The sequence below is a fragment of the Monomorium pharaonis genome, chromosome 1 (genome assembly GCF_013373865.1).
Source record: "Monomorium pharaonis isolate MP-MQ-018 chromosome 1, ASM1337386v2, whole genome shotgun sequence".
NCBI classification, from domain to species: Eukaryota; Metazoa; Arthropoda; class Insecta; order Hymenoptera; family Formicidae; genus Monomorium; species Monomorium pharaonis.
In genome coordinates, this window is record NC_050467.1 from 33909409 (window position 1) to 33933220 (window position 23812).

The 23812-nt window shown below is 38.7% G+C and overlaps 1 long non-coding RNA gene across 1 annotated transcript; it reads left to right on the forward strand.

The window, feature by feature from the left end:
* Window positions 1-2015: 2015 nt before the first annotated feature.
* LOC118647842 lies at window positions 2016-4359 on the forward strand. The gene is made up of 3 exons (XR_004964974.1): window positions 2016-3094; window positions 3161-3204; window positions 3273-4359. It is a non-coding gene; the product is annotated as an uncharacterized LOC118647842 (long non-coding RNA).
* The last annotated feature ends 19453 nt before the right edge of the window (window positions 4360-23812 follow it).

Genomic DNA, 23812 nt, shown 5'->3' on the forward strand with positions numbered 1-23812 from the left:
GCAAGAAAATGAAATACACGTTTCAAGGATAATTGTGTCTTAATATACATATAATATTTTCCAATAAATCATGTATTTTCATTACACTAACTACAATTTAGAATGTTTTAAGTAAATGTGATACTTGTAAGTTTATCATAGATTTGCAGATAGAGAAAGAAATCAATTACTTCCCAGCAAACACAAAGTTACATATAACGTGCTTGTTAGTTGTAATTTCCCACTCAATAATATAATTGCAATATAACACACGTGTTATATTACAATTACATTATTGAGTGGGAAATTACTAACTAAAAAACTAACAGGTACGTTACATGTAACTTCGTGTTTGGTGGGTTAGAACAAGTAATATTTACTTGGAAGTAGTAATTATTTTTCTGGTAGACTAAGACGTACAGATGATTCTTGGGTATCCATATAAATATATTACTCATATTGCAGCTCATAACCACTTCATCGGCAGGCCAGCTGAGTGGCATTATAGTGTATACTTCGTTGTATTTGTTTCGGACAAGATGCTTTTCACCTATTTCAATACATTGCAAAAAAATAAACTGTTCATTATATTCTATAATTTTTGAAAAACTATGTTATATTTAGTACCTTTAAGTAAACACAAAAAGCATTTGAGATTAATAATAAATTTTGTGTAAATGTCCGGATATAGATACATGTCCGGTCATTGAAACGTTTACCTTAGTGGAGAATCAATGAATAAGATATTAAATTATATGTTTATTTAATAAATAATTTAATAAACAATTTAATAAATAATATATATTATAAAAATAAATGAGATACCTGTTACTATAAAATAAGTGAAATTCCCATAAAATTACCTTTTTTAAAAAAAGGTAAAAAAAGGTAAAAAAAGCGCCAAGTACATGCGCGCAAAAAACTCCCTTAAAAATGTATTTTTAAACAAAACAAAACGTCTTCAAAAATGTATTCTTGGTTAAAACGATTTTGATTTGACATTACAAAATAAGAATATCCCAGTGAGAAATAGTACATCCAATCGACATCGATTCGACATCGAAATCATCACTTCGATGTCAATTCGACGTTGAATTGGTGTCGAATTCGTTATCGTTTCTCGCTGGGATAAAGTTGTAACCGTGAACTTTTAATTTGATTGGCTACGGATAGCGCGGGCCGCGGGGTTCAAGATTCGGGCGGTGGGCTGGTCAATATTGACGAAGATGCAGCCACTTAAAGTTTCGAAAAATTTCTAAGTTTACGAGAAAAATTTTTTTTCGGAATTTTAAAATTTTTGTTGAAGTTCCGTTGGCCCCCGCACGAGTGCTTTTGATGTCTCTTATGACTTAAAGCGCTAAGGTTAGTATTAACGAAGTTGCAGCCACTCAAAGTTTCAGATTTGAAAAATTTCTAAGTCCCAAGTGAAAATTTTTTCTTGCGAATTTCGGTGTTTTCGCGGCAGTGCTGTTTGCCCCCGCACTAGTGCTTTCAAAGTCTCTTAAGGCCCGAAGTGCTAAAGTCAAAATTGACAAAGATGCAGCCACTTAAATTTTCAGATTTGAAAAATTTCTAAGTCCCAAGTGAAAATTTTTTCTTGCGAATTTCGATGTTTTCGCGGCAGTGCTGTTTGCCCCCGTACGAGTGCTTTCGAAGTCTCTTAAGGCCCGAAACGCTAAAGTCAATATTGACGAAGATGCAGCCACTTAAAGTTTCGAAAAATTTCTAAGTTCCCGAGAAAAAAATTTTTTTTGCGAATTTTGGTGTTTTCGCGGGAGTGCCGTTTGCCCCCGCACGAGTGCTTTCGAAGTCTCTTATGGCCCGAAGCGCTAAAGTCAAAATTGACAAAGATACAGTCAAATTTTGGATTTTACTTTAATTTTAAATTCTGGGGTTATTTTGATTGCACTCTCTTCGCACTCATCGGTGCACTGTAGCACTCTTTGAAATCTTTTGAAATCCGCAAGAAAAAATATTTTTTTTTAAATGGGGAGCTGCGTGAAGTTGGCCCCCTCATTTTTGAAATTGGAATTTCTTTGCTTTAAACGGTTGCACTCTTTTTAAATTTGACTCAGCACTGTTGCACTCGTGCGGGGGCAACTGGCACTCCGATTAATTTTTATAAAATTTAAAAATGTGGGGCTAACTTCACAGTCATGCCTCCTCCCTCCTTCGTCTTCTATTACCTCTCTCATATTAAAATTTTGCTCATTTGCCTTCCTCTCCAACAGAACGTTTCTAAAACATTTTTATACTTTTTATATTATAAATGTAGACCAATAAAGAAATGATGCAAATTTATTATTGCCTTTATATGTAACTTAATCTGTACTAAATTCACATGTCTATACTAAACTATATTAAGCTTCCTCCTAATATGTTAACTTTAACAGTCCGAGTTGCATTCATAGATATATTAAGAAAGACTGTTTATAAAACTCTTAGGTAGGGATATTCTACAAAGGGAACGAGTTAGTAGAACACTTTTCTCTTTCTTCTGCCTCTCCTTCTCATTGATATATTAGATTAAAGAGAAAAACTACCCAACTAATATGAAGTGAGAATAAGGACACCCAACTAGGTGGCGTTTAGAAAGAAGAAAATTAATTATAAAAAATATTCTGTCAAAAAAGATGTTTGCTGAATGCAATAACTTGCAACATTTTGTTGCCATGTTAAATTTATTTGTGTGTGTACGTGTGTGAATGTGTGTGTGTGTGTACTGACTTTGTCGATGTCGTCGGTGTGATGTTTTGTTAGGTTAGGTTGTGACCGGAATTAACGATGCATAAGACTTTACAACCGCTGATGGGAATGAACTCACATACCTTTTTTGTATTACAGGTAACGGTCGCCAGCTCTTCTTACCTCCTAAGAGTAAGGAACAGGATGCCCAGACGCTGGATACCCGCTGGAACATCCGTCGTCACGCTCAGGACCACGCCCGTGTTGCGATGAGTATCCGCTTTGAGGTTATGTACTCTCGCGCGCAGTGGTTTCTCGTTGTGTGTGGATCTGCTACCACTTACTAATTCACTTTCTTTCTTTTTCAGGTGCTGCCCACTTCCCAGAGGAACACTTCCGGCTCGCCGCAATTTCCCAGGATCATCCACAGGTAAGTCCCAGATTTCTAGGTTATGTATCGCCTTTGTCCCAGTCTTTATGAGATGCTTTATTCTAGGTCCCCAGAGTACGTTCGTAGGATAGGATTTCTCGCACAGAAAGGTAAGTAGAATACAGAGTATTTGTAACAATAACAAATGGAATATGTGTTTATTAACTATCACTCTTAGTTTCAGTTCACAGTACCCGATCGCGTGGCTTTTGCACAATCGCGTTATCGAGTTCCTGATTTATTACGTGAGCCTACTCGCATTCAGCTCTCGTCGTTATTAATTACGCTGACGTGGTAATCACGGAACTTCCGCTCGCAGTCGCACGATCGCACTTTGCCACGAAATGACCGACGACGGTTTACGCGCGAAAACTTGCGTGGTTTCTCGTGAGGATTGTTCCTCATGGTATTCGCACATTATATACCAGGCGGCATCTCCCTTCCGTCTGGCCGCTCGCCAATCAGCGATAGCGTCATCTGCCACCACCCGGGATTTTACGATACCCCTACCGCTCATGCTGTGGCCACTCGACGCGTTGCGTCGCCTCGCGGGATCGCACGCTGGGCTATCCCCTCTTCCGTGGCTTTCGCCAATCACAGCAGAGCGTGGCTGACTCGCGTGAGATGCGCCTCGCTCTTCCCTATGCTGTGTTCGAGCTTACAGAGAAAATTAATATATTGCACCCGAAAATGCAAAAGTGCAGGGAAGTGCGCCACTCTGTACTTTGCATTAAAATATTTAAATAAACAAAATATCACCTTTAGGTTGTGTAACTGCAACATAAAGACAAAATGCATATGACACTAAAACTGTAATCCAAAGTCGCATTAACGCGATGAAATATATGAATACAGAGTAGCACACAACTTCCTGTAACTATCTTAACATTTTACTTATCTGACATGCTAATATTTATTATAACAAAGACTAAGCCTATTGGCTGAATGTAGTGTGAATTATTATTAAACGCTACTTGACTGAAACTATATTTTTATATTTTACTTAACGATCAGAAATTAATATTTGACTAATGTCATGTAGAGACTAACTAATAGTATTTTATCGTGAATTTAACTTAACGAGAATGTTTTTCTAGCTATCAGTAGTGAGTATTTATTACATAAGAATTTATATTAAAGATATTTGTTTATTTTATAAAACAGCCTACTTTGTAAATATAATATAATATAGTTATGTAAATAGGTCTGTAAGTGTATTTGTGTATGTTGTACAATAAAAGATTTAAGAAAATAGTGTTATTTGTAGCCCTCAAAAATCTATTCTTGTACAAAATAATTTTAATTTGGCACTACAAATGTACAAAATTGTAATAAAATTTTCTTTCCCCCCCAAAAACAACAAATAATTTATTTTTTCTACAAAAGTAATGATATGAAGAAAATGCGCCAACCATGAAAATGGATGTTCATACAAACTAAAACATCCACTTTTACAAATAATTATTTGTACAAATATTACAAATAAATATTTTAATACAAATTTTACTACAAAAACTTGGCGCCGCTAAACCGAATAATTTGTCAGCTCTCTTTCTTTTTCTTTTGTGCGTGCATCTGATTTGAGTGCGTGCGTGTGTGTATATGTGTGTTAGTATATAATTTTGTTCATAAGGAAGCGATTTTTAATATCCGAGTTTCTTAGGGCCGGTTATTCCAACTTCTTGATAAACTTATCTACCCGGTAGGTGTCTATCTTTATTTATTTTCTTAAATAAATAGACAAACATATATTGATAGGTAAGTTTATAAAGAAGTTGGAACAATCGAGCCTTATGCGTGCGTATGTCGAATATGTCTCTCTCTCTCTCTCTCTCTCTCTCTCTCTCTCTCTCTCTCTCTCTCTCTCTCTCTCTCTCTCTCTCTCTCATGTGTACGTGTATAATGTTACGCGTATATAATGCCATTGTGATTGTAAAAAATTGTAATTTTAAATAATTATTATTTTATTATGTAAGTTAAATTGTAAAAAAGCAATTTTGTATTAAAGCAAATTATTCGGTTTAGCGGCGCCAAGTTTTTGTAGTAAAATTTGTATTAAAATATTTATTTGTAATATTTGTACAAATAATTATTTGTAAAAGTGGATGTTTTAGTTTGTATAAACATCCATTTTCATGGTTGGCGCATTTTCTTCATATCATTACTTTTGTAGAGAAAATAAATTATTTGTTGTTTTTGGGGGGGAAAGAAAATTTTATTAAAATTTTGTACATTTGTAGTGCCAAATTAAAATTATTTTGTACAAAAATAGATTTTTGAGGGCGTTTCATGCGCGCGTATACTTGGCGCTTTTTTATACCTTTTTTAAAAAGGTAATTTTGTTGGGATTTCACTCATTTTGTAGTGTCAGATATCTCTTTTTTTTATAATATATATATGAAGATCCTTAAGACAATTTTAAAGTCCATATCTAATTAAAGATCAAGATTCAGATTAAATTGAAATAACAAAACAAAGTTATATCGGTTTCATTTTTTTCTGATTACATTTTCTGATTTACATTTTAATTCATTTTCATAATATGCCTATTACATCACAGATAGAAATACGGCTGTGTCCAATTTGAAGATTAGTATAACACTACGTGTGATACAATCAGATAAGTATATTATACAAAATTTTCATTTTTTATTGAAAATAAGTATTCAGGGATAAGTTAATATTTTGTGTTATGGTTTATTTTTATTATATTAAAAAATTATATAGTTATTATATTAAAAGAAAAAGAAAAAAAATAAAAAATACTTTATTTGAATCTAAATTAGAAGAATAGAAAAAGAAAAATGAGTGGACGAGTAAGAAAAGAGAAAGAGAGAGGCAGGGGGAGAAAAAGAGAGAGAAAAAATTAGTAGTTAAGAAATAATAAGAAAAAGTAAAAAAAAGTAACATAAAGTAAATTATTTAACATGTAAATAAATTATAATTATTGTGCTAGAAAGAGTATTATTGTTAAATCGAAAGAGAAAGAGAGGAGGAGGCAAATAACATTGTGTAGTAATGTCTGTACATATACATATGTACATATATACATATGTGCATATATGTACATATATATGCATGTGTCTCTCTCTCTCTCTCTCTTTATGTAATTCTTTCTCTAAATATTATATAATTAAAATCAAAGCTCGGATATAATCATATGCCGGCTTGTGATGGTGAACAATTTACACATATTTGTTATTTACACATATAAATAAATTATAATTATTGCGCTAGAAAGAGTATTATTGTTAAATTAAGAGAGAGAGAGAGAGAGAGAGAGAGAGAAAGAGAGGGGAGGAAGGGAGAATAATATTGTGCAGTAATGTCTATCCCGAAACAATTTATTATAATTAATGCAATTCTCTTCATGCATTCAAAAAAGATCATACTAACACAATTTTTTATTTGTAGTTAAATTATAATTGTACTTTTAAAATTATGTTTATTGTCCTTTACAATTATTGATAAACCTATTTTGTCCATGTTTCACTTAAAGCGCTTGCAACATATAATCATGTGCCGGCTTGTAATGGTGAACAAACCGTGGCTGTCACAGAAATTTCTCAAGTTTGCCAAGACGACACATGATTATATGTTCCAAGAGCATTAAGTAAAAACAAAATAGATTCATTAACAATAACTGTAAAATTTTGAATATGATCTGTGAATGTATGAAAATTTTTCTTACCATATAGGAATTTTAAATCCAAACTAAATAATGAGCATTGTAGTATTAACAGGAACAAATTATTACTATCCAGTACTAGTAGCTTTGCCAGTAACATTGTGGAACTAGTAGCTTTGTAAGTAATGTTGTAGAATTAGTGATTTTGTACACTTCCTGCTGCTCTTCCGTCAACTTCAGCTTCTTTAAAATTGGTTTAAGTCTAAGATACACCTTGATAGTGTAAGATTTCTAATTTTTCCTTTCTTTTAAAACTAAAAAAGAATAACAAAGTATTGATCTTACGTAAGTGAACAAAAGCGTGGCTGTCACGGAAACTTCTCAAATTTGCCAAGTCGGCATATGATTATATGTTTCAAGAGCATTAATTTAACAATAATTAAAATTTTGAATGTGATCTTTGTAAATGTATGATGAAAATTTTTCTTACCATATAGAAATTTTGACTGGAACAAATCATTACTATCCAATATTAGTAGCTTTGTAAATAACGTAGAACTAGTAGCTTTGTAAGTAAGGTTGTAGTATTAATGATTTTATACGCTTCTTGTTGCTCTTCCATCAACTTCAGCTTCTTTGGAATTGGCTTATAAGATTTGTAATTCTTCCTCTTTCTTTTAAACTAAAAAAGGAAACATAATACAAAGTATCAATTTTATCTCAGAATAGTTTACTTATTCTAACAAACATGAAAACTGTATAACTTATCTGATTATGCAAATTTCCCTCTACAATGTAATTCACGATGTACTCCACGATGTAATATGCATAATTATGCACAATACTAATAAAAACTAACTCGCCGCTAACCTCGCACACGTCAACACGTCTCTAACCTCAAACTGTCACTCGATCGACACGCGGCGGCGCGGATTCGATTATCTTCACCAATCACGATACACATGGTGCGTTCCGTTTCATGGCGCATGGTGCATCGTTCATCCTTGTTGTCAAATGTGTGAGCACAAAAGATAAAGGAGGATACAAGTAGAAATCTTCACCATTCGTCCTAGGCGCTGGGCGACGACGATAATAATGACGACGACGTTTCTTAAACCAAATTTACTCTTGAGCGAAAAATTCTAATCGCGATATCTCCGCTCGTAAGTCATATAGCGGAAAAATAAAAACACTTTTATCATATAAATCGGATGTAAGCTATCCATTAAGCCTATTTAGAAATCAATCAATTAAGTCGTTATTGAGATCCGATAACTACGGTCTTCTCGCAAACGACGTCTCGCGTAAAAGAAGCACGGTGGTGCCTCGCTGCGCATACACTTGGCGCGAGGCACTACCGTGCCTCTTGATATTGCTGGTGTCGCAAGTGTCATGTGTACTTAGCCTAAAATTTATAATCTTAACCTAAGTAATAATAATATATATGACTTAATTCTAACGAATACATGTAAATATAATGCGGAATTACTTTATAAAACTACTCGAAGACAACACGTTATCGATCAACTAAAACTATATTAAAAAATAGTTCACACGGCCTATTTTATTGTTGCGCATGTGTGTTCTAACAAAAGAATAAAAAAAAACTTGTGTAGTGTCAACAGATTAAAACTAAGATTTCTTTTCAGGTACACGTGTTGTGAGTCAGTATCTGTGTCGCGGTGTTATTGCTGAACAGTCTTCTCCTTGTGGTCCGCTGTCCTCTGCAGGATCATACTAATTATGCTCTTTCCCTTGACCGTCTTCTTCTCGGTCTTGGTGGCTTGATATCTGGTTGTCTCCCGAACTGCCGTCCTCTGCAGCCCCGAAGTTGATGGAATCGGCTCAGCGCTGGTCCCTATGGCCGGTTGCAAGGTTAGATTAGGTTAGGTTGTGTAATTTAATATTAAGTAATCTGAAAAAGTATAAGTGATTTTGCTAATTTTAAAGTATAATAAAGTTTAATTATAGTACATAATGTATAGATATCAGGTCTGTAACTTTAAAATGCGGGTTTTTTTTCCAAGAAATGGAGCACAAAGCCTATAGATGCTGGTGTCATAACCAATATGTCATTTTGTAGCTATGATAGTTAGCTTCAAAACGCCATATTTGTTTAAACGTTTAAGTGTTAGTAGCATTTTTTTTTTTCGGTGGTAAACATGTCGAATTTTGAGCCGAACAAAGAGCATTTGCGGCACGTGCTAATTTTCTTATTCAATCAGAAGAAAAAAGCAGCGGAAGCACATCGAATACTTGTGGAAACATACGGTGCACATACTCTATCTGTCGATACTTGCGAACGGTGGTTTAAACGATTCAGAAGTGGTGATTTTGATGTCAGTGACAAAGAACATGAAAATCGATCGAAAAAGTTTGAAGACACCAAATTGCAAGCTGAAACCTGGCGAAACAGTTAATACTGATCGCTACCGACAACAAATGATCAATTTGAATTATGCGTTGGTCGAAAAACGACCAGAATGGGCTCAAAGGCATGGGAAGGTGATTTTGCTGCATGACAACGCACCCAGTCACACAGCAAAACCGGGTAAAGACACTCTGGCAGCACTTGGATGGAAAATATTACCTCACCCGCCGTACTTACCAGACTTTGCTCCTTCCGACTACCACCTGTTTTCATCCATGGGACACTCACTTGCCGAGCAGCATTTCCATTCTTATGAAGACGTCCAAAAATGGCTCGACGACTGGTTTGGCTCGCGCAACTTTCAATTCTTTTGGAATGGCATCCATAATTTGCCTACTAGATGGCAAAAATGTGTAGAAAGCGAGGGCCGATATTTTAAATAAAATATATTTTTCCATTTTTTCTAAATTATTGCGTATTTTTTTTGAAAAAATCCACATTTTAAAGTTACCGACCTGGTATATATATATATATATATATAATTTATATATATATTCTGTAATATTTATATACCTATATATTTATTCTAATTAATAACAGATATTGTGCTCATAATTAAATATTAATATTAATTAATTTAACATGCAAATGATTTTAGATTATAAAAAGAAAAATGTTAACTAAAATTAATGTAAAGATGAACAAGTTTATATAAAATTTTGTTAAAAATTATCTTAAATATGTATGTATAAGTATAAAACAAATTTTATAATTTGCTTTAAAATCTTATAACATCGTACAATTACAAATTATACTATAATTAAACTATACTTATTTTAAAATTATCAAAATCACTCATAGTTTTTCAAATTACTTATTACTTGATACTAAATTACACCCCTGGAAACCGGCCACCAGCAGCACCCAGCACCTCGGTCCAGCGGCGGCAGCAACGACGACATCCAGGCAAACATCGGGCGTAGCAAAATTATTCGTGGCCGAAAAGACGGAGAAAAAGACCATCGAAGGCAGAAGCGTGATAAGCGTAGTCTTACAGCGCACCCCAGGGCAACCGGACGACGGGGCGAGAACGCAGAAGGAGACCCGACCCGAAGCCGAGAAGGGGAAGGCGTAGGACGCGCTAGCCCACACGAGGTCAACCCTGAATTTTCATTTTATTTATTCTCACATTATCATTTATCTTTGTTTAAATCTAAAGCGGGCGAAAAACCAACGCGCGCGACTTAAGTTAAAATAGTTGACACATATAATTTAAGTTCAACCCTTGTGTTTTTTTTATATATACTCATGTATTAATCATTACAAATCTTAATCTTAGGTCTAAGTCTATATAATAGCGTTCTAAGAGTTTTTCTATATGTTTGCGTGTGATATTTTAAGTATAATGATATACCTACCTTGTATGGTAATGCTCAAGCCTAGTGGCTATATTTCTTTTAGTAGTAATTATTATAATCGTTTGCTTGTCGATTTACTCATAAAATATCATCATCTACACCATCGACATCCAAAATCCAAGACGACCAGGGAGTAGCAGCAAAGGGCGCGGACAGCAGCGGTGAGCGGAGCGCGACGAAGCAGTTTTGCGTGAGACTGGAGAGATTAGAGGAGCGCGGAAGCAAATAAAGTTGCGCGTAAAAAACGTAAAACCGCGAATTAAATTCTTTTATTTTGTTTTTATAAATTCTCATATTTTAGTATATTCAAAATATATTATACGAAGTCTACATTTAATAGCGTTAGTAAATTCAATAAATCGCATGTAATTTTGTGTTTAGCGAAAGTTACAATTTTTATTTATTCGTTTAACAAAGAGGAAAAATCTGTTAGAGATTTATTTTATTTTCTTTTATTTTTTTTGAGATATATATATTTTATAATCTATAGTATTAATAAGTCAAGTAGTTTTAATATATTAAATAATCTTGAAACCTGAGTCAGTACAAGCGAGCTGACAGAAAATTGTCAAAAGATTATGCGATAAATTTCTTTTATATTATTAAGCAAGCGTTAAATAAGCGCAGTGTGATATTTCACGTTTAAGAATTTTTTATTGTTTAAACTCGTTGAAAGAACGAAGAGATAGAGTCGAGTTTGATTTTATTTCAAATATTAATGTACTTATTTACTTTTCATTATTATGAATAAGCTCTTTGAGCAAGTTTTAGACTATTATCTTTTTTTAGTCATTATTATTTTGTGTCTGTGGACAACATTTTTAGTTGCGTATGCATATTGCATGCTGATCACAATTTTGTGATCTCATTTTGTATTGAAATAAAGTGGATTCTATGTTTAAAATCATTTATTTAGTTAATTTACATAAATTAGAAGTAAATGCAAGTCGGTGGCACTCGAAAGTGCAGCCGCCTCGCAGACAGACAAGTTTGCGTAGATAACGTTAAAACATCGGTACTTCTAAGTGCCAAGTGCTACACGCACCTTCCTGTACGATACCAAGAGCCCGAATGATGTCGTTGGTCCAAAGCCTCGTGGAGGGGAGCATCACAGGCACAGTTGTTGTTCATTGGACGATGATACTATCCAGCGTTGAGCGTCTCCAGCATGACATGGGATAGGACGAGGAATCCGAGGAGGAGACGAAGAGCTCGGATTGGTCGACGGAAGGATTGCGGCGACGGCGGCGCGTCCGAGTATAAGAGGTGACGACAAGGCGTCGGAACAAGAGAAATGACGCGGATCTTCGAGACGGGCAACGCGTACGTGCCGAGATCATTTCGCGTATATAAGAACGACTTTCACGCCAAAAAAGATAGCGTGCGAGAAAACAAGTCGAGTCTTGATTCCTTCCGCGGATTTCACACCGCGATAACAATAGTGATAGTTTTGATACGTTCGCGCGTGATAGGCTTATTGCGATATTATTTGCGGTTAAATAAAAGGCCGAAGCGGCGTGTATTAAAGTTTGCTGACGGGGATACGCGTAATAATTTCACGAAATTCGCTGAATGCGAGTAAGCGAATTTTTCGACTCGGAATTTATAACACTTCCGATGACAGGTTTTATAACCTCAAAATCCGAACTTGTTTGTGAATAAAGCGACGCGTTCGGGACATGTATATAAGTTTTGTGAAGAAGTGAGAAGGAGGATAAACGAACTCGTTTGTGAATAAAGCGACGCGTTCGGGATATTGTTATTAAACTATTATTATGTTGTGTTTGAATAAACATTTATTTGAGTTTTACAAAATTAAATACATTGAGTGATCAATTCAAAAACCTGCTACGTTCCATGCATGAAATCCATTGTGGAAATAAAGCATCACTTGGTGAAACCTGAAAATAAAAAGTGAATAAATTATTAACTGTTTCTTTTGGATTACTTGAATAAAATTCTACTCACCTGCGGCGACGATCCTGACGAAGGCGATGATCCTGATGTTCAGAGGCGATCCGACGGCTGCAGCAAAACCTGAAAAAAAGAAAAAGAAGATTAGATAGTTTATTGATCCTTGCTCTTAAGTGGATAAAAGACCTGGCGACCAGTGCAGAGGCACGAGCGGCACAACGCAAAGGTTTGATTAAATAAATTCTTATTGCGAAACTTACTTTCCAACTTCCGAGATCAGTTACAACCTTGCGACCGTCCACCCAGGTTACCCAGCAACCAGGACCATCCACGGCAGCTCAGGGGCACACGGGAGGTCCGACGCCGGTATTCACGTCAACCAAGGCGGAGAAACAAATAATAGAGGGTAAGAGCGTGGTCAGCATCGTGCTCGAACGCGCCCAGGACTGCATCAGCCAGGAGGGCTAGGAGAAGCAGCCAGCCCGGCCGGAAGAACATGCCTTATTCCGCGAAAAATAATCGCATTTGTTTTCGTTTTGTTCGATGACTTAAAATTTAAGTTTATTTTCATGTAAGGCGCGAGTACGTTAGTTACGATCTTTAATATATTCAAAGTTTATAATCTTCTAAGTCACTTTATATTTCCAAAGTCCTATTTGCATTTGCATGTATTTTGTGTTTAAAGTTATTAAATAAATCTTATAAAATATACTTACCCACAATTGTCATACTTACCTTATATTTCATATTTCATTGTGTGAACTAGGTTAGGTTGTGACCGGATTTATGCATGCGATAGAATTTACAACCGAGAATGGAGAGAATCTCACAAACCTTTGATGTTTCAGATAACGGTCGCCAGCTCTTTTTACCACCAAAGAGCAAGGAACAGGATGCCCAGACCTTGAATTACCGCTGGAACATCCGTTGTCACACGCAGGACCGCGCCCGTGCCGCTATGAGTATCCGCCTTTGAGGTTAAGGACGCCCGCGCGCAGTGGATTCCCGACACGTGTGAATCTGCTACCACTCACTAATTCACTTTCTTTCTTTTTCAGGTGTTGCCCACATCAAAGAGGAACGCTTCCGGATCGCCGCAATCTCCCAGGATAATCCACAGGTAAGTTCACAACTTTGAGGTTACCCAGCAAACACAAAGTTACATGTAACGTGCTTGTTAGTTGTAATTTCCCACTCAATAATATAATTGCAATATAACACACGTGTTATATTACAATTACATTGTTGAGTGGGAAATTACAACTAACAGGTACGTTACATGTAACTTGGTGTTTGGTGTGTTTGAGACAGAGTCTCGTTGCGCGCAAACTTTAATCTGGCAAGTGCGTAGATATTTATTTGGCGCAAGTGCGCGATCGCGGTAGTTTCCCGCGCTTGTCCCCGGGGCAAGGTGCGCGATAAAGTTGAAGAGAGACTCGTAACGGAAGGCGATCGTCAGTGAGAGACGGACGTGAGTCAACTGTGTGCTCTCCGAGTCGCTCGCGCCTCTCGGGAACCCGAAACCGACGGGCTCGAACGAATCCGCGGAGGATCATTCGACCGACAAACGTCCTATTGGCATGCAATCGATCACTGCTTATTGCCGTGGACGCCTGTTGTACGCATGATCCCCGCGTGCTCGAGCATCGACACATTGGTGTCTATTGTTTCGCAAACACACGAAAGTTCAACGTCGGCGGAACTCTCGCACGATTTTGAACAGGTGGGTATGTATCACCCTTGTCCCAGTCTTAACGAGATCTTTTATTTCAGGTCCCCAGAGTATGTTCGTAGGAAGGATTATATGCACAGAAAGGTAAGTATAACTACGAGTGTATGTAACAGTAACAAATAGTAATGATTTATTAATAATCACTTTTAGTGTTTGTTCACAGTACCCGATCGCGTGGCTTAATCACAATCGCGTAATCGTGATACGTAGGCCTACGTATCACGATTACGTAGGCCTACTGGCATTCGGCCCACGTCACAATCAGTTTTGCTTTCGTGGTGAACACGGAACTTTCACTTTTGTCGCGCGATCGCTATGCATCACAAAATGGCCGACGATCGGTTTGCGCGCGAACTTACTATCTATCGGACGTGAGGTTGTTCCCTCGTAATCTCCGAGACGCGAAAGCTCAAGTGAACTCTCGGTCGCTCGTTTTATACTAAAACGCATCACCCTGCCATCGTCGCATTCGCCAATCAGCGATAGCGTCACCTGCCACCACTCGGTTTCCCGATACCCCCACCACTCATGCCGTGGCCACTCGACGCTTCGCGTCGCCTCGCGGGATCGCACGCAGTGTTATCCCCTCTCCCTTGGCTTCCACCAATCACGGCAGAGCGTGGCTGATTCGCGTGAGATGCGCTTCTCCGCTTCCTATACTCTATTCGAGCTTACACGGAAAAATTATCGTATTGCACCCGAAAGTGCAAAAGTGCAGGGGTGTGTGCCACTCTGTACTTTATTACTAAATGTTTTAGAACAAACTGAAAATAATATTTATTTAAGTAACTGCTACATATAAGCAGAAAGCGTATGAAATAATGAATGTAATCCAAAGTCGCATTAATGCGATGAAATAAACTAGCACGGAATAGCACACTACCTCTTGTAGTAACTTTAACATTTTTATCTAACTTAACATGCTGGTACATGCAAGAATGAAAATTACGCCTATTGGCTAACTGAAATATGATTAATTATTAACGCTACTCGACTGTGAATCTAGCTTTAAGCTTTATGTGATGTTAGACAGATATTTTTGACAAATGTCATATAAAGATGTCTGGTAGCTTGATTTTCGCCGGAATATTTTCCTAGCTTGGAATAGTAAATGTTTTTAATTATAATAGAATTATTTAAAAGAAGAATAAATGTTTATTATATGAAACTTAGCCTATGCTATAGATTTAGTAAAAATAGCTATAAAAATGTATTTGTACGTGTATCTGTGTTTTATAGAAAATAGTGTATTTAAGGAATTATATAAAATATGTATCGCTAGTATCGCGAATGTCACATAATCTAATACTAGCTTATAATCTAATACTATAAACTTAACCTAGAATATATGTATATATTAGAGAACAATATAAAACTTAGCCTAAAATAGTTATAATAATATGTCACACGATTTCTCTTATTTCTATTTATGCTCGCGTGGCTAGTGTTCTTTGGTGTTTGTGTCGCAAAGTGTGTGTACGACTTTATGTTTACAATGTAACCTAAAATTAGTAAAAACAATAAAAGCTTGACTTGTAACGTCTCTAAGATAAAAATAACATTAATTTGTATATGAAAAACTATGTGTGACTGTGTGTCTGTGTTTATGTTCGTTGTTTGTGTTTTCAGGTTTCCCGGTGATGTCTTGGTCCCGCCTTTGCATCAGGGATGTCTTGAGATCTCTCCAGGGTGACGCTCAGGATGCTCTTTTCTTTGATCGTTCTACGCTCAGTTTTGGTCGCCTGGAATTTTCTGATCTCAGTCTGCGTCTTCCGCTGCAGTCCGGAGGTTGATGGTAGTGGTTCTGGATGCGCCCCTAGAGCCGGTCGCAAGGTTTAAATAATCTTTCAGAATATATTCTGCACCTTAAGTGCAGGACAAGTTAAAGTTTTGTTACTATCATTAATTTTATAAGTCATAAGTGTTATCAAAGTTAGTTTCATATAGTAACCTAAAAGTAGTCATTTTACAATATACAATTATCTTATAGTAAAGCTCACAGCGTAGCGTGCGTAACCTAAATAAAAACACGTAAAAATCGCGGGCGAAGAGATAGCCAGCTATGAGCTGGCCAGACGATATTCGAGCTATGTTGTGCGTAGCATGTCTTTTAGTTTTATTCTACTATTTAATTTTAATATTAATCAGCTTAAAAGAGCACAACGATGTGGGAAACACAACTAGTGTGTTATCTCGTAAATTTATATAATGTTATCATTTTGAGGTTAAATATATCTTTTTTAGTTTCCTATGCGTACAGCCTGCATTTTCTAGTGTCATGGCTGTAAAAATAATCATTTTAAGTTATATACAAATAAGATGTGTAGATTGCACTTTAAGTCCACCTCAAGGCAGCCTCCGAGGAGCAGCGACACGGCCTATTTCCAGACAGCGAAGACCGAGTCAAGGAACATCGAGGGTAAAAGTGTCCTGGCTGTCACCCTAAGGAGAGCTGACGCGCCTGGAGACGCGCACAGGCGTTAACCAGACGCGAAAACGTTTAAAGTCGCGCGAACCTTATGAAGCGCGCGAAAGTGATTTCGTTTCTTTAATTATTTTATTTCATATTACTATTATTTCATATATTTTATCTCAAGTTAGTCCTTCAATAATATTAATATTTTAGTCATTAGTCTAAGTTTTCTCATAGATTCCCAGCGAGTCGAATTATTTTATAAGAACGCAATAGTAGCGTAAAAAGATTAAGTTTTATCATTTTCTAGCGCGAATTGGCGCGCGTATTAAGTTTATAACTTTTATTTTATTTCTATTAACTTTGTTGTATACGCATGAGGCGAGTGCGTATGATACGCACATAATATATTAAATTGTTCAATTTACCTTATCTTATTTTAGTCTTAACTATCTTATTCTACCTAATAGTGCATGCTCACGAAGTAGCAGCGACCTACGAACATGTACGAAATCGAGTCAAATCTCGTAGTATATCTGTTATCGAGTTTCATGATTATTATTCTTAGACTATACATTTCTTTTCTCATAGCATACGCATACTGCATGCTCATTACTATTTCATAATATTTTCAGTTTAAATATCATTTTTAAGTACTTTGATAAGTTTGGTTCGAGTGCCACTAAAACCGCCGAACCTGCACTTTTAAGTGCAATAACGAAAAACATCTCGGGGAGCACACAGAGTTAAAACGTGCAACCCTGGCTGAACTCCGGTGCAATTGCGAGCCTGTTCGTGATTGGCCGGCCAACCAGTAGAGGGGATGCCTTCTGCCATCCTGCCATGCGACATCGCCGATCAACGGGGATTGGACCAACGGCCTCTGGAGGGGGAAGACTCGCTCTGCCGGCGTCCCTGCTGCGCGGTGATTGGCGAAACAACCCGGATGGGGGAAATTAGGCTCCCGAGTATAAAATCCGATGCGAGGAGCTCTCGAGAGCTTTTCGCGCGCGGACTTTTCATCGAGCAAAATCAGAGAGCTTGTTTAGAGTCACGACGACATATATCTTGTATCGTTAACATCCCACGTAGCGTTGTCGGGAGATACGAGTGTGTGTGTGTGTTCCGACGCCGAATCAAGTAGGCGTACGAGCGTGCGTGAGTTCCGCGGGTAATTACGCAGCGAGCGTCCCGCGTAATTAATATCTTAGAGCCGAATGCTAGTAAGCTCTCATCGCGTTGCTAACGTGAGTGCAAGTCGATAACCCGATTGTGAATAAGCGTCGCGTACGGGTGTTGTTAACTTACCACCTTGATTAATAAAACATACCGAAACGAGTGTGAATCAAAGCGACGCGTTCGGGTGACTTTGTGATAATTCATTTCTGCAAGAATTGAATAAACTTGATTTTTATTGTTTTATTACAAAACAAAGAATTGTTACTCACCCACGTGTGGAGGATCCGATCCTAGTTCCTGAGGTGATACCTGGCGAACCTGAAAGAGAACAACATCCTATTAACAACCTGAGCGTAGTACAGGCACATAACCCAGAAATACTGACCTGGAGACGTTCCTGGAGGATGACGGCGGGCCTGGTGAATCCGATGGACGGCGGCAGCATCTGAAACATAAAAAAGAATTAATAACAAATCAAGTGCATGATCCTAAGTGCAAAAGCAGAGTAAAGTGCATGTGATACTGAATAAACACATAACCTAAAAATTAGTTAGTTCTGCGGCATTGCGGAAGACTGCGTTGCAGAGACGGCGTTCCGGCAGATCCAGCAGATCCGGAACATCCGATTCCTTGCTCCTGGGCAGGTTAAAGGAGCTGGCGACTGTGAAAAAGGGCAACAAAGGTACGTGAGTTCATTTCTCCGGTAGCCACGAAAAATTCTTGCGTTCTTACCTCCGGTCACAACCTAACCTTGAAACCGCCTCCAGGAGGCGGCCGAAAAGAACTTTCCTCGACACCATCCACCAGACGACCGGGGTGCAGCGAGCAGAGCAGCGAGCAGCACAGCTGAGCGGGCGGAAATGCGGAAGCCTGCAATAAGGTTGGAGCGACTGCACGAGCGTACTCACAAGCGCTAAACGTTAGATAGGCGTGAGCGACGCGTGAAAACGCGTAATATTTTATTTTAATTTCAAGTTCGTTAATAATACGAAATTCATTACTTTTTCATTCAGTAAGGGCGCACGAAACGCCAGAAAATTTAGTTATTATTTGTATCGATTAAACGAAGCATGCGATACGTGATTTATTTTATTTTGACGTTGCTTACGCGTTCGAATAGGCGCGGCTGTGATAAGAGTAACGTAGTATTAATTTTGCATAATTTTTAAATACCTATACTTAGAGTTAGTAGTTATTGCATGTTAAATTTAAGTGATAGTGAGATCATGTCAAAGCTCGTTACACGTATTCAAGAATATTATCTAATAACCTTAATTATCATTTTATTACGATTAAACATTTCATTTTTGTTTATATATGCATTATGCATATGGGTCGCGGTGACGTGACCAATTTTAGTTTATTTCTTTTACTTTGGCGTGAAAAAGCATTTATTTTATTGTAAGACCTTTATTAGTGATAAGTTTAGTTCATAAGCATAGCCAAAATCCGGTGGCACCCAAAAGTGCAGCCGGTGCACGTAGGCTCTGCCTACACATTAACGTTGTATAGACGTCGGCACTTTTCAGTGCCACACACTGTTCTCGTCCTCTCCGAGCGAAGGCGAGAGCTCAAATGATACCATTGGCTGAATCCCGAGTAGAGGGGAGCACAGCCAAACACGACTTCTCGGATTGGCCAGGCGATCCATCCGGCAGAGGCAAGCTGTGGGGCGAGCTCCTGTTGGACGAGGGACACGGAGAGGACACTGAAGCTCTCTGATTGGCCGAGGGAAGCGAGCGACACGAAGCGACTCTACCATTGGCGGAGGGAGTCAGAGTGGGAGCCGACGCGTTTAAAAGTGGGCGACGCGTGCTCCCACCAACGAGTTTCGTTAAAACTTCCATGCGAGACATATCGCGCGTGTCGAGGGAAGTTTTCCGCGATATATACACGATTCGGGCGTGGTCTTTGGCGCGCGAAATAACAAGTTGTGATATCGTTCCGCGGGTTACGTGCCGCGTTACCAAGGGCGTAAAACGAAATACGCGGACGCGTAGTGAAAGCTGTCGAGCGAATTTGTGTGAGACATTAAAAAGCGGAAGCTAGCGGCGTGTGAGATAATCGCGGGGCAACACGCGAGAGATAAGCGAATCGCCGAATGCGAGTAGGCGACGCTACGCGAAGTGTACTTATTGCACCTCGCGAACATATAGAACATACCGGACACGACTGTGAAGGAAGCGTCGCGTTCGGGAACATTGTAATACACGAAAATAGAGTTGAGAAGGGAGTTCCGCACACGACTGTGAATCGAAGCGACGCGTGCGGGGAATTGTTAATGTGCATTAAGTTTGATAAATAAATTTTATTTGTGTGTTACGAAAACAAATACATTGTTCTGAAAGTTTTTGGTTATCCTACGTCGATCTTGCATGAAATCCTGTGCAATAAACCCTAGTGAACCTGAAAATAAAAGAGAAAGGATTAGTGCTAAGCCAGTGAGATTATTATAATCGAAACTTACTTACCTGATGACATCCTGTGTACGAGAACGATCCTGGTAGACGGCAGCGATCCGACGGCAGCAGCGAGACCTGAAACAAAAAGGAGAAATTAAAGATTGCAGAATACCTTGCTTTTGGGAGGTGAAAGAAGCTGGCGATTAGTGCTGAGACACTATCCTCGTTCAACAAAGGTTAGAGCACGCTTACTATCCAACGTTACTCACGTTTCCAACGTTCGTGACCGGTTACAATCTTGAGACCGCCTCTAGGGAGCGCCCAGCAGACGCAACCGGAAGCTGGAACATCGAGACAAAGGGATGCGATCAGGGCTTACCCAATCATCCGGGTCGAGAAACGGAGGTCCGAAGAGAAGACCCCAGCGGAAATAATCAGCCCAAAGACGCAGGACGACGCCCAGAGTAACAGGGGAGGCTGAGGTCAACGGAGCACGCACCGGACCCCAAACCCCACCCCCTTTTTATTTTCTATTTTTTATTATTATTATTGTTCGTGTTATTTTTTACTTTGTTACTACGACCTCCCGTGCAATCATGTTAAGCATAGTTTGTACGCTACATTTATTTAACTCATAGGTTAAGTTTAGGCTAAGTTCTTTATACATATTTTCTACTGAAATACGCATATACTATATAGGTTAATACACAAACATTATAAATAAATACTAGTCACTTCTTTCCTTTTAAATACGTTATTTGTACGCTACTTAATCCCGCGTTATAATCATAAAGTTCAGCGCGGTGAAAAGATAGAATATCGCCAGTCAGGCGTTAAAATTAACTGTTTGCTAAAAACTTTATGTTAAATCTGCAGGTCCACCTGCAGAAGTATTATTCTTCTTAAATTAGTTAAGTTAGATTCACAGAACGCATTTTCAGTCATTTTAATAGTATTCATGAAAACAAGCTTTAGTTTGGCTAAGTATTCCTAAATATGTCAGAACTGCAGATTTTGCTGCAGGATTATTATTTTTTATTAATAATTACTATTTTTCTCAGATTAAATATCTCCTTTATTGTAGCACATGCGTTTGCCTTATACTTTACTATATTGTTATATTCTTTATAAAGTTACTTGTATTCGCTAATTTAGCAACCTAAAGCATGCAAAGATGCATGAAAAACGCTTTAGAACACATATCGCGCACTACATGAAAATTGCACTTAGTGTAATAAAGCTGCACTTTAAGTGCAATACACAAAATGGCGCGCAAACCAGCGCCAAACACACCGGGTGCAATTCCCACTACATCCGAACACCAAAAATCGCACTTCGACCTGATTGGTCAAAACAAAATGGCGGGGGAAGCGAGATACTACCCGCGACAAAGAGTTAGCGCGCGGTCCGCCATTGGACGCGCGAGTAAGAGTGGGGTGGATGCGCCGTTCCCGCGCGTTCTCGACTGACGCTACGCGCGATTGGCCGAAGTAACCGGAGTGGGGGGATTGTCCCCACGCCGGTATAAAAACCTCCTGCGAGAGCTCTCCTGAGCTCTTCGCGCAAAACAACGACAGAGAGAACATCGTGCGCGATCGTTCCGTGACGAACACGTAAACTCACATACACACGCATCGCATATGCGAAATCGATATCTACGCGTCTGTGCGTACGAGATACGAGGAAAATTAGCTCGTTCTAGTGATACTCGATAACACGTGTGTGAACAAGCGCCGCGGACGGGTGTGTGTTATTCCTGTAATTTTGATCATACCTGAAATAAACCGTATGTTAGTGTTTGTGAACATTAAGGCGCAGTTACTTACCTGTTTCCGTGCATCCTCGTTCCCACGGTGCGTCCGAATCCTGTGAAATAAAGACACCTCGTGAAAAACGCGACCGCCAGTAAACATAACCTAAAAACATACTTACTCGGCGAAGTTCCCGTGTGGTGATCCAGCGACGACGACGATTCCCTGAGACGACAGCAGCACCTGAAACAGAAGAAAAAGAAGGGATTAGTGAATCTCGAGCGACGCTACGAGGCCCTGTGCGACGAACAGAACGACGTAGCGAGCGCATCAGGGACGGCACGTGCAGCGACGGCGGCGTCCTCCCGCATAGCAACAGCAGTCCTGACGACTTCCTGAGGTTCGGACTGCAACTCCTTGCTTCTTAATTAATCAAAGAAGCTGGCGACCGTGTCTTCGAGATATAAAAGGTACGTGAGTTCAAGTATTTACGAAGTCACGACTTCCCGTAGATCGATATCCGGTCACAACCTAACCTTAAAATCGGCCACCAGCAGCTCGCAGCACCCTAACCCGGCGACGGCAGTGGCATCCACATCTGGTCTTTCGACAACGCAGACCAAGGTATACGTGACAGAACGAGTCGAGAGGAAGCCCAGTGAAGGAAAAAATATTGTCAGCGATCCTCCAACGCACTCCTGTACCACCGGACGACGGGGCTACCTCTGGCAAGCCGACCCGACCCGAGGCCAACAGGGGAGAGGCGTAGGACGCGCGGCACAACACCAGGTCAAACCCCGATCTGTTTTCGTTTTAGTTTATTATTATTATTAAGCGGGCGTTTGATTAATTTTAGTTTAAAATAACAGCGGCGGAAAACCAGCGCTCGCGATTAAAGTTAAATTTTTATACTTTCTCAATTCATTTTGTGTTTCATTTAAATATAAATACTCGTGTGTTAATTATTATAATTTAGTCTTAGACGTAAGTCAATTCATTAGTGTTCCAAATTTACGTTTTATATGTTTGTATGTGTTTTACACATCATGACCTACGTACCAATAATGGTCATGCTAACGTTAGTTATTTTTCTTCTTTTGGCTATTCTGGTCATTATAATATGTTTTCCGGATTAATGCTATGAAACAATTCGTATTTAGTCATACTACGTTTAATTTAAGTCATCTTATAAGTTTTTCGAATTTAAATAGTCAGTAAGTTAATCTTAAGAAAATTGCACCTTAAGTGCAATCTTTGCATGTAAACTGCACTTTAAGTGCAATACACAAAACTTTAAATAATATTAGAAAATGCATAAAATCGCACTCTAGTGCACTATTCAAGTACACTTAATACCCAATAAGAGGTTTGTACTAACCAATAATAATTTTATTTTAAATTACATGACAAAACCAGTCATTCGGATATGCATGAAGCACAACTTTTGTGCTACGCTTATTTTCTTTCCAATATCATAATTTTAAGGCTTAACGCAACTTTTTTAGTTTCGTACGCATATTCAATGCATTTTCTAGTGTCGTGGCTTTAGTAAGCCTCGTTTAACATAAAAAATAGATAATCAGTGTGGATTGCACCTTAAGTGCAATCAACACCCAATATTTGCACTTGCAAGTGCAATCTTCGTTAAATAGTGGGGATACGCCAGACTAAAGGGGGCAAACTAGCGAGATGCCCACAGCGCAACCAGACCGCGCAGCAGCGAAAGCCGCGAGGAGTGGGGGCTACAACAGAGTCCCGCGCCCGGGGGAAAACCGACGCCACGCGTGGTTGGCGCAACCCGACAGGAGGGGGAAACCCAAGCGCTCCCGGCAGCGGCGTGATCGAAGATACGCGCGATTGGCGGATCCCGACGGGAGGGGGTAGCGTCACTCTCCCGAGTACTTAAGCGA